This window comes from Pan paniscus, chromosome X (assembly GCF_029289425.2).
Source record: "Pan paniscus chromosome X, NHGRI_mPanPan1-v2.0_pri, whole genome shotgun sequence".
Classification (NCBI taxonomy): Eukaryota; Metazoa; Chordata; class Mammalia; order Primates; family Hominidae; genus Pan; species Pan paniscus.
Window position 1 is genome coordinate 48,537,684 of NC_073272.2, and position 15,731 is coordinate 48,553,414.

At 43.6% G+C, this 15,731-nt stretch overlaps 1 protein-coding gene across 2 annotated transcripts in view; it reads left to right on the top strand.

The window, feature by feature from the left end:
• JADE3 (jade family PHD finger 3) overlaps window positions 1–15,731 on the top strand; it is a 149,223-nt gene that overhangs the window by 110 nt on the left and 133,382 nt on the right. The window contains exon 1 of one of the 2 annotated variants that reach the window (XM_034950654.4): window positions 61–360. The exons of the other annotated variant lie outside the window; for it this stretch is intronic. The gene's annotated coding sequence lies outside the window, so the exon portion shown is untranslated. Of the gene's footprint in view, window positions 1–60; window positions 361–15,731 lie in introns of those variants that run through there. 2 annotated transcript variants of the gene reach the window in all.

Consider the following 15,731-nt stretch of genomic DNA (forward strand, 5'->3'; position numbering starts at 1 on the left):
CGGTGGGTGGGAGGAGAGGTTGGGGGAGGAAGGAAAGGGAAGAGGCGGAGCGTGGGAGCGCACAGTGTCAGGAATACAATAGTGCTCCGCGCCGCCTCAGCCGCCGCCGCCGCCCAACCGCCTGCCCAGCGCTGAGGCCTGACGGGCCGGGCGGACGAGGGCCGAGGGCGGGAGCTGAGGCGCGGGGGGCGGCCCCGGCGGGGGGCGGGGGCGAGGAGGGGATTAAGGGGCAGGTGCGAGGGAGGGAAGAGAAGAAAGCGAGCGGTTAGGGGGGCGGTTACCACTCCGACCGGACTCACCCGGCACATTGCCGGGCCGCGGCGTGGAGCCGGGCAGGAGCCGCGAGCCAGCTGCGCGAAGGTAGGCGCCGCGGAGGCCGGACCCGGCGCGGGCGAGGTTGGGGGCGTCGCACCGGCTGGGCGGCGGGAGCGGCGGCCTCCGGGAGTGGAAGCGGGCGGCGCGGAGCGCACAGTCCCGGCCCGGCCTCGCCGCGCTCCGGGTCGCTCCGGTTCCACATCGTGGTCGCCTCCGGCGTCCCCGGCGCCTTGGGGCCGAGAGCGTGTGTGGGCTGAGGTAAAGTGCATGGTGGCCCCTCTGCCCGCCCGGGTAGTGCCTGGTGGCCCGGGCGGGGGGCGGGGGCGGACGCGCGAGCTCGGCTGCAGCTCCCGGCTACACCGGGCAGGAATTGAGCGCCATAACTGTTGCGGCTCTTTCCTCCGGTGCCCCCTCCTGGCGCCCCCTCCTCCGTTCCTGCCCTTTGCCTGGCTTCGGGGCTGACAGGGCCAGACCCGTGGCGGGAGGACCTGCTCTGTCGGCCGCCAGGGGTCGGATGCTCCAGGGAGCGAGGGCGCGCCCTGGCTGTTTAGATGTTGGGGGGCGGAAAGAACCGAGTGCCTGAAGAGGGGAGAACGGGTGGTGCTGGGTGCGGCGAGGCACCCCGGGAAGCCCGGGTGCCCACCCGGCGGGAGCGGGAGCGCGGGCGCCCGGCGGGCCGGCGAACTTTCCCTCCCGCTGGCGGCATTGTTCGAACTGCGGGTTCGTGGCCGCCGAGCGTCGGGCGGTCCCGGGGTGGGAAAATCGTGAGGGCTTTGCTAGTCTTCCGGGGAAATTTTCCCACCGCTGGGCACGGCAAAGTTAACTTTTCTCCAGCTTTCGAGTTCGTTTTATTCCCTCCGCCCCGGGGGCCGTAGTTTGTTTTTTTGTTTTGTTTTGTTTTGTTTTTTGTTTGTTTGTTGTTTTTTTTAATAGCCTTCAATCTTTTTCTCCCGCTTTTCACAGCAGAGCCAGTGCTTTGGTGGAGTCTAGCTTTAAATTGCACAGGGCAGCCTGCGTTTGTTATTTGTGAGGAGGGGGTGGCGGGATCTGGAGTGAGTGACCACAATGGTGGTATGTGGAGGCATGTTTCAAAGTTTTTATCGCTGTGCAGCCCTGGGACATATGTGGCTACTAGGGATTTGGCAAGAAACTTGTTTGGCCGCTTCTCCGACTTTGAGTTGCAAGGAAATCCGTGGCCTCAGATGTGCGCGAGTTGTTTGTGTGTGTGTGCCGTGAGGTGCGTTTATCTATGAAGCTGAGGATGAGATTCCCCCCTCCCGCCGTCTGATTGTGTAAGAAGTCAAAACCGTGTTGAAGGTGATTCCAGTGGTGGCCTGGAGGGAAAGGCGACCTCATTCGCTGTGTTCAGTCTGATAAAGTGAACTGCTGCTCTCTAAACTTGGGAAGTAATGAAAAATAATTTAGGTAAAAACTGGTTGCACAACGTCTTTGCTTAGTTTAAGCAACCCACAATCCACTTTCCCAGACCAGTTCTCCTGTTAAATACTTTCCCTTTAGCCACTTCTTGTCAGCCTAGGCTGGGAGGGGGAAAGAGTAGGGCTGAGAGAGGAGTCGGTCTGAACAAAGCATTGTGTTTTTATTTAGTTTAATACTTCCAAAACATCTGTAGACAATGGGAGTATGGGTCCCGGCCTTCGTACCCTTTGAGTAGTGTGGTTCTCATGCTTTTGTAGCATCATGTGATTACTCTTCGGATACGTAAAAATAGAGTTTTTTTCTTTTTTGTTTAACCTGGGAGTATTCTACCTCCATAACATATCATTTTCTCTTTCGTTTAAAGTGAGCTCTGAGCTTAAATACTTGAACTGTAAAAGGATAATACCCTCTCTTCAAGGATTACCTGAGATCGTTGAGAAGTGTTTCAGTGCCCAGCGTGTATTCAACTTTCAATCGATGTTAGCCACCATCTTTGCCACCTTTTCTCCAGTTGTGCTCTTCTTTATGCTTTTGTTTGCTAGAGAATAGCTTTTAACCCAATATTGTTGCCTTGCTTTCTGTCCAGTCAATTCTGGAATACTCAGGGGTGCAAGTCTGGCTCTAGAATTCACACTTTCTCTCTCCCCTCTTCTCTGAGTCATGTTGCTTGCCCTCAGCAATGCGATGTGAATCTGGTCATAGGTAGAAAAAAGTAGAGAAAGGCTTCCCACTCCTCCCTGAAGTGTTGTGACCCACCTTCAGGCCCGTAGGGGAGATTCCCAGGAGCAGGACAGGTGATGGTGCAGGGCTGGCATCATAGCTAAGAAGTATGGATTGGTGAAAGTTAAAGAAGAAAGGGTGTTGAAGACTTGTAGGTTTAGTATTGTCCTCTCCTTTAATAATGCTTGTCTTTTCCCTCTCTTGTGTTCCACCAACCATAACAACCCATTTTTTTCCCCTAACCTACACAAAGCCATATCTTCTTTCTGCCCACTGCTTTGAGGTCTGGCTGGAACTAGGCAAGTATTTTGGAAGAGGTGGGGGAGGTAGGAGGCACCAGGTGCTGGTAAAGACATGGCATTAGGGAGGGCTCTTACAAGCCTTGATCAGAGTTACAGAGAGCCAGTCCAAAAATGAAGCTGAGCATTATCATGGGACATAATGCACCTACCTCCTTGTGGAGCTTACACAAAATAGGAGCTGAGAAGACAGAGGTAATATGCTGTCTTACATTAAGAAAATCTCTCATTGAGGTATGATTTACTATGATCTTGACTTGTCCCACAATATAGGTGAGAAGTGAGTGTTAGGTGACACCTGTCTGGCACTCTCCTAACATGGGGACACTTTAATGGCTCACAAGTTTCTGTTGTTCCAGTTACAGTGGCTGGGAAAGCTGAAACATTCTGGTTTGTATGGTGGGGAGGATCTAGGGTGAATGGGTAAAAGTGATGAACAAATAAACGGGTACTAGCAAGTAAGTGGTCATTATAAACCAAATAACTACCACTTTGAGTTTTCTGATTTCTGGAATCTTTATGACTCCCCCATGGTTATTTTTGCCTTGTTCCTGTAGGTCTTTCCATAGATAATAACAGCAAAATTCTTACCATTAGAACTGCCTCTGTGCTTTTCTTGGGAGAAAGTAAAAAAAAAAAAAAGGGTCCTGGGAAAAACTTGCCCGATTTCATAGCTAGGCTTGTGAAAAGGAAGGTGATAAGTCAGAAGACAGCCGACTGAATAAAGGACCTGGTGTGAGGAAATAGTACTGGGACTTTGACCAATAGGAAACACCTATGAGTTCATCAATGCTTTTCAAGCAGCAAATAATTTAATCTTTGCCAAAACCCAGGAACTATGGCTGTGCCCTGCTACCCAAGGAGCTCCTTTTCCCTTGGTATTGGCTGATGGGCAAGGAAACCCAAGCCTAGAATGTGTTTTGTTTTGTTTTGTTTTGTTTTGAGACACATGACAAGAATATATGATACCAGCATGGCCAATACACTAGACTTTGTGTGTTGGAATCTTCTGGGACACATTCTTTTTTAAATTTTAAAAACTTATTTTGATAATTACAAACTGTTATAAGAATAGTACAAAGAACTCACTATATTCCCAATTAGTAACGGTTTGCTCTCATTTGCTTTATCACTTGCTCTTTTAGTTTCTCTTTCCAAACCATTTGTTAGTAATCACTGAAATTTATTATTTGTTGTTTCTTTCAAGCCATTTGTTAGTAATCACTGAGAGATTGGTACTTATCAAGGGCATCCTGTCCTGAACAGTGGCTCAGTTGCAGCCACTGGGTATAGCAGAACAGTGGTGGTGAGGCAGGGTCCAGAGGTAGAGCAAAGTCTACCTACAGCTGTGAAGCACACAGTTGGTAAACCGTGTAGAATCTCTAGGGCTAGATATAGAAATCATTATCGATTGTAAAAGTGGTTAAGATAAACTCCACTTTTCTCACCATTCTTGTCAAGTTTGTTCTTAACTATGCCAAACTTTAATATTGTTAATGAAAATTCACTCCACTCCCCAACTTTGCAACAATAATATATTCTCCAAGATTTTCATTTAATTCATTCAGCAAACATGTATTAAATACCTTCTGTTTGCTAGGGGTATAAGAGGTGAAAGATACCCCCTTAACAGCTCAACTTCCAGTGGAAAGGAATTAAGTCATCTTCTCACAGTCAGGGGGAAGAGTGCTCTGCTGAAGGGGTTCACAGGGAGTGATGGGAGCACCATCCTGGTTAAGGATCTGAGAAGTAGATCTCTGGGAGTCATTTGGGATGGGTGTAACTATGAAGATCTGTCTTCTCTGAGGCCTGCTCTTAGATGACAAGGTTCATGAGTTAGAGAAGCCTTTGGTGTCATATACCCAGCACAGGCTGTGAGGTCAGGCCAACTTGGATTCAAATCCTAACTCTACCACTTGCTCTTGGCCAGTTATTTAACTTCTCTGTGCCTCAATTTCTTTGTCAAACCATATCTCTGAGGGTGGTAGTGAGAATTGATCAATGCTCTGTAAACATTCATTTCATCTTACTCTACAAAAATGCAATGTATGGGGAAATTGCCTGAAAAGTAATAGGTATTAAGGTGGGATCCAAGCTGGTGGGGGCGGGTGGGGGTGGCGCGGTGTGTTTCTATTTTTTCAACAAATAAATATCTAATTGCACTAAGAGCTATGATGGACATTACCATATAGGATAATAACAATAACAGCAGCAATGATTTCTTAAACATTTCCTGTGTCCCGAGTACTGTGCTAAGTGCTTAACTAACAGAGGATCTCTCTCTCTGAGGTGTGAGACTCAGAAAGGTGAAGCAAAGGTAACTTGCCCAAGGTCACGCAGCAAGTATAAGGTAGAATGTCCCTGTGAGGGAGACCAGCATGGTGCCCTGAGCCTTGAGAATGAGCAGGAATAAGCAAGGTAAAGGTTAGAGAGAAGGGATTGCCAGGCAGGGGTAGCAGCAGGTGTTGTGAGGGCACTGAGGTGGAAGAGAGATGTGGAAAGGATCCACAGAGGTTTGGCTAGGACTTGGGGTAAGAGAGATGAGGTGGACAGGGAAAGATTGACAGGGCCTTATGGGACCTCATTAAAGAGCTTGTGTTTTATTCCAAGTACAATGAGAGGTGTTTCTTTCTCTCTCTCTCTCTCTGTCTAATGGGAGGTCTCTCTCTCTCTCTCTCTCTCTCTCATCCTCTCTCTCTCTCTCTCTCTCTCATCCTCTCTCATCCTCTCTCATCCAGGGAAGCATATAGTGAGGCCTAAACAAAAATGGTTTAAGAAAGTCATTTCTCCTTCAGTGTCCCACCTTGCAATCCAATAGAGGCAATGTCTCTGGACCAAATGCGTAGGTCTTAAACAGTTTTTATTGACTGCCATTAACATGGCTAAAAAGAGTTTCTATGATGCTGGAAGAAGCTGATCCTTCAGAATGCTTCTAGAAGGAGGTTTAATTAGGCTCATATAGCTGATGCTTTTTAGGCTGCATTAAGGGAGCTCTTTCAGCTCTCACTGATCCCTGTCACATGGGGAAAAAGTAGAATTGAGAGAAAACATAATTCCTGGAAACCTGAGTTGTTGTTCAGTGTTAGAAATGGAACTGTCGAGTATAAGACTTTGGTTTAAATATATCATGATAAAGATACTTCAGTGACTAAATGGAAATTTTTTTATGTTTTTTGTTTTTTGCATGTGTGTGCCATCTGTGATGGCAGACAGCACATTTGTTAGAATCTGGGAAGACTTAAGTATTTTTTCAATACTTATATATTTATATTTATTCTCATCCAGGTACTGGAAGTTTTTCTGTTTGAAACTATTTCTTATCTACAGAGTAAACTTCACAGGAGGAAAACCAGTGTTCTGTTCCCCTTCCCATAAGTACTAGGCCACAAACATATTTACTTTTAAGTAGCCTGTGTCAATTAGCTTTTTGGGGGAGGGTGGTTAGCTGGTGGCTAGATGATCTGGGATAGCCTTACTCACACATCTGGTGGTTGGCAGGCTGGTTGGTCTAGGAGGCCCTAAGCCGGGATGGTTCATCTCCATTCTATGTGGTCTGCCCTCCAGCTGGCTAGTCTGGACTTATTAACATGGTGGTCTTGAAGTCACAGAGTAGCAAGTGAGAGCAAGCACCAGTGCACAAGCACTTTTCAAATGTTTGCTGTGTCACATTTGCTATTGTCCCATAAGCTAAAGCATGGAAGTGCTTCTGTGGCCAAGCCCAGAGTCATTGTAGGTGGTGACCATTCAAAGGTGTGGATACAGGGAGATGTGAAAAAATTGGGGGCCATTACTGCAATAATTCATAATAATTAGCAATGAATGTAAGCTGTTAAGCTTTGATAAATCTTGTTAAACACCCATTTCTGAATGTAGTGTATTCTAGAGACTAAATAATGTGATTGTGCCATTGGTAACACCTCTTCCACCAAGTGTGGAATGGAGTGATGGTTTTTCTGGGAAGAAGCCAAAGGCAGACAGTGTGGTTTTGGACATAGATATTCTTGTGAGTGGCTTAACTGCTTTCTGATCTTGTGTGGCTATTATCAAAGGAGTCTCTAGATTTCCTCAACCTTCCATTCAAGCATTATCACGAAAACCCTAGTGTATTAGACTCTACTAGGTTTTGTGGTCAAGCCAAAAGACCGTTATTTGGGAACCACCACCACTTAAGAGATGAAATAAACATTTGCAGTCTTTCCTTGGAACCTTTATATGATTTATAATTTGTACCTAAGAGAGGAAATCCTTATTTGAGCATTGGTAATAAGGACAAGGGATTCTCTGTAAATGTGTTTTAATTGGTTAAGATTTAAAAATCTTCCTGTGGTTGCAGTGAAAAATCCAGCATTGTACTGTGAAGTGAGTGGCCAGGAATTACCAATTTGGGGCATCAGCCTTTGACCTTTGCTTGTGAAGATCTCAGAAGTAACACTTTCCACATAACTGAAATAGGCTTCACAACAGCTTGTGGCCTGAAATATATTACATGAAAATGCAACTGGACCCCAGGAAGTATGTGTGGGAAACTATACAAGGGTCATTTTGTATGTCTTAGAGATGTACATTCCCCCAGAAAATTGCCTGGTGATAGAATCTTAGCTTTTCTTCTTTCCTCCTAGGATAAAAATTAAAAATCTCTGACATTTTAAAAGTCAGTGACTTGAAAGAGCAATCAAAATTTATAAACACACACATCATTAGACCCCGCAAACACTTCCAGGAATTTATTCAACAAATATTTGCATATTAATTGGAGTATTGCTTGTAGTAGCAAAAGATTGGTAATATCCTAAGGGTCAATCAAGAATATTGAAGACACTGATAGTTTTGGAACATTCATGACCAAGCAGGTAGAGGGTGAGAGGGAGACTTTTCACTACATAAACTTTTACGTATGTGTTTTGAATTTTAAGCAATGTGAATATATTTTCTTATTTTAAAAGTTAAATACATTTTTTAAAGAGATGATATATAGTGATGCAAAATTCCATAGACTCCTATCCGAGTTGACCTGATCAGAGCTATTCCTGTTCAAAAAAAATCTAGCCAGTTTTTCCCCCTAGAAATGCCTCACGATAGTGTACTTCTGAATTTTTAACTATAATTCTGCCTTTTCCAGAATATCACATGAGTGGAATCATGCAATATGTAGCCTTTTTTTGGTCTTGCTTTTAGTGGATTCATCCATATTGTGTGAATGAATAGCCTGTTCCTTTTCATTACTGAATACTATTCCATTGTATGGATGTACCACAGTTTGTTCATTCACCTGTCGAAGGACGACTTGGTTGTTACCAGTTTTTTGGTGGTTATCAATAGAGCTGTGGTAAACATTAGTGTACAGATCTCTGTGTGGACATAAGTTTGCAGTTTATTGGGGTAAATACGTAGGAATGGGATTAGTGGATTTTTCTTTGACAGAAATTACCAAACTATGTTCCAAAGTGGTTCTACCATTTTATATTCTCCTGCCATGAATGTGATTCCACGTATGGATGTCTAGTTATCCCAGCACCACTTGTTGAAAAGACTACCCTTTCTCCATTGAATTGCCTTTGCATATGTGTCAAAAATCAGTTGACTATCCTTCTGTGGATCTATTTCTGGGCTCTCTGTTGCATTGATCTATATATCTATCATTTCTCCATTAACACACAGTCTTGATTATTATAGCTTTATAATAAGCCTAGAAATCAGGTAATAGAGTACTCTGGCTTTTTAAAATCTTTCTCTCAGGGTATGCTTAAGTTAATTTAAAAAAAATTTTTTTTATAGAAACAGGGTCTCACTGTATTGGCCAGGCTAGTCTCAAACTCTTGGTCTTAAGCAGTCTTCCCACTTTGGCTTCCCAAAGTGCTGAGATTACAGGCATGAGCCACCACGTCTGGCTTTTTTTGCTTTTTAAGAGACAGGGTCTTGCTCTGTCACCTAGGCTAGAGTGCAGTGGCCCCATCATAGCTCACTGCAGCCTTGAACTCCTGGGCTCAAGTGATCCTCCTGCCTCAGCGTCTTGAGTAGATGGGGCTATGGGCACATGCCACTATGCCCACCTATTTTTAAATATTTTTTGTGCAGAGATAAGGTCTTGCTATGTTCCCCGAGCTGGTCTTGAACTCCTGCCTCAAGTGATCCTCCTGCTTTGGCTTCCCAAAGTGTTGGAATTACAGGCGTCAGCCACTGCACCTGGCCTGGCTTTTTTCTTCTTTTTCAGAGTTGTAGTGGTGAGAGAGGACATCCTTAACTTGTTCCAATCTTGGAAAGCATTCCATCTCTCACCATCAAGTATGATGTTGTAGGATTTTTTTTTTAATATACTGTGTTGTGCAGAAAAGAGTTAACATAGCAGACCTGAGGCTGCTGTCTTTAGAAGGCCAACGTGCACGATTGGCCCTTAGCTGGTGTTTGGGAAATTGGCTTTTCAAATGTTTAAAAAGAAAAGATTATATTCTACCTTCATTTATTCCTTTTCCAATGCTTTTCATTTCTTTATGGTAATCCAGGTTTCCTACCTTGATCACAGTCTTTCTGCTTAAAGAATCCCCTTTAACCTATCTTTTGAGGGCAGATCTGGCAGTAAATTCTCTGTTTTTGGTTGTCTGAGAAAGTTTTCATTTTCCTTCACTTTTGAAAGGACGCTTTTGTGGGTTGACAGTTTTTTTTCCTCTTTCAACATAGTACTCCACCATTGCCTGGCTTACGTGGTTTCTGATGAGAAGGCTGCTGTAATTCATTTTTTTTTTTAATACCTTAAGTTCTGGGATACATGTACAGAATGTGCAGGTCTGCCACATAGGTATATATGTGTCATGGTGGCCCGCTGCACCCATCAACCCGTCACCCACTTCAGGCACCTCTCCCAATGCTATCCCTCCCCCAGTCCCCCATCCCCCAACAGACTCCAGTGTGTGATGCTCCCCTCCCTGCGTCGATATGTTCCCATTGTTCGACTCTCCCACCCATGAATGAGAACATGTGGTGTTTGGCTGTCTGTTCCCGCGTTAGTTTGAGGCTGCTTTAATTCTTATCCTTGTTCCTCCATAGTTAGTGTGTCTTTTTTCCTCTGACTACTTTGAAGATTTTCTTTTTGTCTTTGGTTTTCAGCAGCTTGAATATGATATGCCTAATTGTGGCTTTTAAAATTTTTTCATTTTTGTCCTGCTTTGTGTTCTCTAAACTTTATTATATCTGTGGTTTGTTGCCTGTCACTAATTTTGGAAAGTTTCTCAGCCATTATTTCTTCAAATAATTCTATCTTGTTCTTTTTTTTCTCTCTTTCTGGGATTCTAATTACAAGTGTGTTATACTGTTTGTTATTGCCCCACAGTTCTTGAGTGCTCTTCAGTATTTTCATTCGTCTCTTTTTAATTTTTATTGACTGATCAATAACCTTGATCTTCAAGCTCACTGAGTCTTTCCTTGGCTATGTCAAGTCTACTGTTCAGCCCATTGTTTTTCTTACTGTTTTTTTTTTTTATTTCTAGCATTTCCCTTTGATTCATTCTTACAGTTTCTATCTCTTTGCTGAAATTATCTGTCTGGTCTTGCATATTGTCTATTTTTTACATTAGAGTCTTTAAGATATTAATCATAGTTCTTTGACATTTTTTTCTGATAGTCTCAACATCTGCATTTACTGAGTCTGGATTTAGTAATTCCTTTGTCACTTGGAATGTTTTCTTGCCTTTTGTTACGCCTCCTAAATATGCTGAAAGCTGAACATGGGCAGGAGATGCTTAGGTAAATATTTGATATGTTTGGAGAAGAACATATTTATGGGAATTTGTGTTAATTTGGTCAGGAGTTGGCCTGTGTTTTTTTGTTTTTGTGTTTTTGTTTTTGAGGTAAGGTCTCTCTCCGTTACCCAGGCTGGAGTGCAGTGGCATGATCATGGCTCACTGCAGCCTCGACCTCCTGGGCTCAAGCTATCCTCCCATCTCAGGCTCCCAAGTAGCTGGGACTATAGGTGTGCTCCACCATGTCCAGCTAGTTCTTAAGATCTTTTGTAGAGATGGGGTTTCACCATGTTGCCCAGAGTAGGTCTGGAACTCCTGGGTTCAGGTGATCTGCCCGCCTTGACCTCTCAAAGTGCTGGGATTACAAGTGTGAGCCACTGCGCCCAGCAAGAGTTGACCTGTTTGATATTGGGTTTGTTTTGTTTTGCTGTGGGTACCAGAGATTTCTTTTCTCTCTCTCTCTCTTTTTTTTTTTTTTTTTTTTTTTGAGACAGGGTCTTGCTCTGTCACCCAAACTGGAGTACAGTGACACGATCATGGCTCACTGCAGCCTCAGCCTCTCAACCTTCTGGGCTCAAGCAGTCCTCCAACCTCAGCCTCCTGAGTATCTGGGACCACAAGTGCATGCTACCATGCCCAGCTAATTTTTAAATTTTTTTTTGTAGGGATGGGGTTTCCCTGTGTTGCCCAGTCTGGTCTTGAATTTCTAGGTTCAAGCGATCCTCCTGCCTTGGCTTCCCAAAGTGCTGAGATTACAGGCATGAGCCACTGTGCTCCACCAGGCACCAGAGATTTCTGATTTCTCTAGTGATACATTCATTTTGACTCTTGCTTAGCTTTGGGTTTTTATTTTGTGCTGCTTCCCAAGAGCTAGCTCTAACAGCTCTCCCAGTTGTATTCTATTGTTCTTAACCATGGAGCTGGTTTGCCAGGTTGTGGTTAGTAGGGGAGGAGGGAGTTCTCTGATGATCTGATTAAACCTTACTTAGACAGGTACTAGAGCCTGGGTCTTGAGTGTGTCCTTGGCAAGATTTACTTTTCCTCCTCCTGGACTGGAGCTTCTTTTTCTTTTTCCCATGTTCCTTTACCCTAGCTGCAGTGGGTATCCACCAGTGTTCTCCAACCATGGGTTTCAAGTCCTTCCCCCGAAGACTAAGCCTTTTTTTCTGTATTGGGGATAAAGGGATCTGGGTAGGTTTCACAGTGGGTGCTGTTTTCCTCAGCCAGCTAGCCAGCACCATGGTGGGCGCTTTCTCTGAGATTTTTCCCTGATCTTCTCTGTGAGAGCCTGGTGGAATTCCTGTAGGAAAAGCTTGTAAGAGTGTAGCAACCTCTTACAAGCTTCACACTCTCATGCCAGCTCATACTCTGGTCTCCAGTAATTTGTCAGAACTTCTAGTTTGGTCCTCCTACAAGTTTATATGCTCGGATCCTGTGTCTCCCTGCGGGTATGAGTATTTCCATATATTGGGATTGTGGGATAGTGGTTTGTCCTAGGACCTCAGTTCTGTCATATTGAAGAAAAGTAGTTGCTTTTCAGTTTGTCTAGCATTTTTCTTTTAGTGAGAGTGGAGATGGTAGCATCCCAGTGCTTTATATCCAAGCTGAAACCTGGAAGTTTTAATCTATATAAATGTCTAATGCAGTGCATGGTACATAGAAACTCAGTACAGGTTAGTTTTCCTTTATGTTTCTTTTTCTTACTCTCTTGAATTTTATGGTTTTATGACTAGGGAGCCAGGAATAATTGATTCTAGTTTGGTTTCTCCCTGTTTTAGGCTTAAAAATCCTCTATACCACTTAAACATTATACGTTTGTCTTGCTTTCTTCCAAAATTCAATGTATGCCTTTGTAGTTTTTGAATATGTCATTAGCACTCAGTAATTTGCGTCACTGAAAATTAGAGCATGATTTTATCTGTTTAGATTGTAGATTTTGTTAGTGACCATGTTTTTGTCATTTTTGTTATCCACATCGCCAGGTGCCGTTCGCTTCAGCAGACATTTGTTGAGTGCCCACTGTACTATGAGTGAGGCACTAGGTATTGAGTAGAATACAAACCTGACTAGGTAAGTGGAATAACCAAGGGGTCCCCAAGGGCAGTGGAAACTCCATGGAGGGAAGGATATTGCAACTTGCACAGTATCTCCATTTCAATCTAGAAAGGTTTAATTCTTTTAAGAATTCTATTTTTATACTAATGATACATGAATGCATCCTAGCAAAAAATTGAAAAATTGTAGAAAGAGCCATGGTTGTTCTTGACATCCTCCTCCTATCACATTCTCCTTCCCAGGGTTAATTTTGATTACTATTTCTGTTTGACTGTAGAAATTGCTGTGTGAAATATCATGCCATCTAATAACTTAGTAAATACTTTTATTTTTAAGGGAACAAGCTCTCAAATTTATTTAACTTTTAAGGAATGCTTATTTAAAGAGATGACTATTATCATTCAGTGGGGATGTGTGACCTGATGATGGTTCTTTGTTTCACTTTATAGTATAGCTATTTTAATTGTTAAATCCTACGTTAGTGGTCAGTGGAAATGTTGTAGTAAATGGGAAACACAGAAATTAGTAGTGACCAAAAAGATGACCTATTGGCTGGGCGCAGTGGCTCACGCCTGTAATCCCAGCACTCTGGGAGGCTGAGGCAGGGGGTTCATGAGGTCAGGAGATCGAGACCATCCTGGCTAACACAGTGAAACCCGGTCTCTACTAAAAATACAAAAAGAAATTAGCTGGGCGTGGTGGCAGGCGCCTGTAGTCCCAGCTACTCGGGAGGCTGAGGCAGGAGAATGGCGTGAACCCGGGAGGTGGAGCTTGCAGTGAGCCGAGATCACAGTACTGCACTCCAGCCTGGGCAACAGAGCAAGACTCCGTCTAAAAAAAAAAAAAAAAAAAGATGACCTATTGACTTTTTTTTTTCTTTTTTGAGAGTCAGGGTCTCACTCCATCACCCAGGCTGGAGTGCACTGGCCCTATCATAGCTGACTGCAGCCTCAAACTCCTGAGCTCAAGTAATCTTCCCACCTCAGCTTCCTGAGTAGCTAGGACTACAGGTGTACACCACCATGCCCAGCTAATTTTATTTTATTTTATTTTATTTTATTTTATTTTAAGAGATGGGACCTTACTGTGTTGCCCAGGCTGGTCTTGAACTCCTGGGCTCAAGCAATCCTTCTGCCTCAGCTTCCCAAAGTGCTGGGATTGTAGGCCTGAGGCACTACACCTGGCCTATTGACTTAAAAAAATTATACAGTAGGTTGGACTTTTTTGGGGTTATTTATGGTTCTGTGGATTTTTTTTTTAAGACAGGATGTCACTTTGTTGCCCAAGCTGGAGTGTCACAGTTGTCACTCACTGTAGCTTCGAACTCCTGGGCTCAAGCAATCCTCCTACCTTAGCCTCCTGAGTAGCTAGGCCTACAGGCACGCGTTACCACACCTAGCTAATGTTTTAGTTTTTTTGTGGAGACGAGGTCTCACTATGTTGCCCAGGCTAGTCTTGAACTCCTGGGCTCAAGTGATCCTCCCACCTTGGCCTCCCAAAGTGCTGGGATTACAGGCGTGAGCCACCACACCTGACCCAGTTCTGTGGATTTTTAACACATAAATAGATCAGTGCAACCACCACCACAATCCACCACAATCAAGGTGCAGAACAGTTCTATTACCCAAAAAATTCCTGTGTGCTGACTCTTTAGTCATACTCTCTTTCCATCCTAAACTCTGGCAGCCACTGATCTGTGTTCTATCACTACAGTTTTGTTATTTTGAGAGTATCACATAAATGGAGTCAAACTGTAATCTTTTGAGTCTCATTTTCCTCTCTCAGGGTAATGCTTTTGAGATTCATCCAAGTTGTATATATCAATGGTTTGTTCCTTTTTATTGCTGAGTAGTATTCCATTGTCCAAATATACCACAGCTTGTTTAATCATTCACCATTGAAAGGCATTTGAGTTGTTTCCAGTTTTTGGTGATTGAGTAGAGCCGCTATAAAAATTCATGTACATGTGTTTGTGTGCATATAAGTTTGCATTTCTCTAGGATAAATACCTGGGAGTATGATGGCTAGAATTGTACTACCATTCATGGTAAAACTAGTTAGCTAGAGTTTGAATGCTAGGATGGATAGAGTAGCAGAGACCCAAGTTTGAATCCTGCTTTTTCTTTTTACTAGCTCTGCAACCTTGAGTCAGTTTAACCTCTTTGTGCCTCAGTTTCCTCATTTGTAAAATGAAGTTAACCACTGGTATTGTGTGAAATAAATGACATATTAAGGATAAAATGCTGAGCAATGTATGACATACTGAATATATTATTATCTCATGTTTAATAGAACCCTTTTTGTGAGAAACATTCATCTTTGATGAATTAAAATGGAGAAATTAAGTAATCTATAAGTGTGGCGTGTTTGGTAGGCAAGCCTCCAAAATATGTTGTCCCTGGGGAAAATTTCAGAAGTCCTCAGTGGTGAAAAGGTTTAGGAACGTAGATGTATGAGAGTCTTGTATAACATCCAAAGGTTGGACCAGATGCCCAAGTTTGGTGGTTTGACTTGCCCTGTCAACACTGAAGAATCAGATTCACCAAAAATTGAATACATTGCTATATTTCGTGTAAGAAGCTGCAAAAAGTAGCTCAGAATCAGTGAACACTTATTGAGCTCAGGAGATCCACCTGCTTTGGCCTCAGAAAGTGCTGGGATTACAGGCGGGAGCCACCACCTGGCTTAATCTCCCCAGTTTTGAGAAACACATTGAGGTCGGAATTACAGAAATACTCAGCAAGTCTTGCCCTAGAGCACTATACCATTAGAAAATGCAGTGGAGACCCTTTCTTGCATAACTGCCACATAGTATGGTCTGGCTCAGTCTGAGCAGGCACCAAGGGCAGAGAGGATATGTTTTCCCCTGGAGAATTTTCCCGTATCCTATGAGGTGTGCACAGAAGACTACCCATTCACTCACCAGGCAGTGGATGAAATTCAGCATTTGCAATAAGGAACCTAAATGTTCTTTTATTGTCTGTTCATCATTTTGTAATGTTTTCACATGGTACAGTCCATCAACGGTGACAGTTCTTTATCTGGGATTTCAGCAGAACTGGGTGGAACAAAAAGTCTTGAGCACACAATCTTAAGAGATGTCATCTCTGGACTGTTTCTGCACTGCCTTCCCTCCCCCGTACCATCAACAATCCAACACTCATGTTTACCT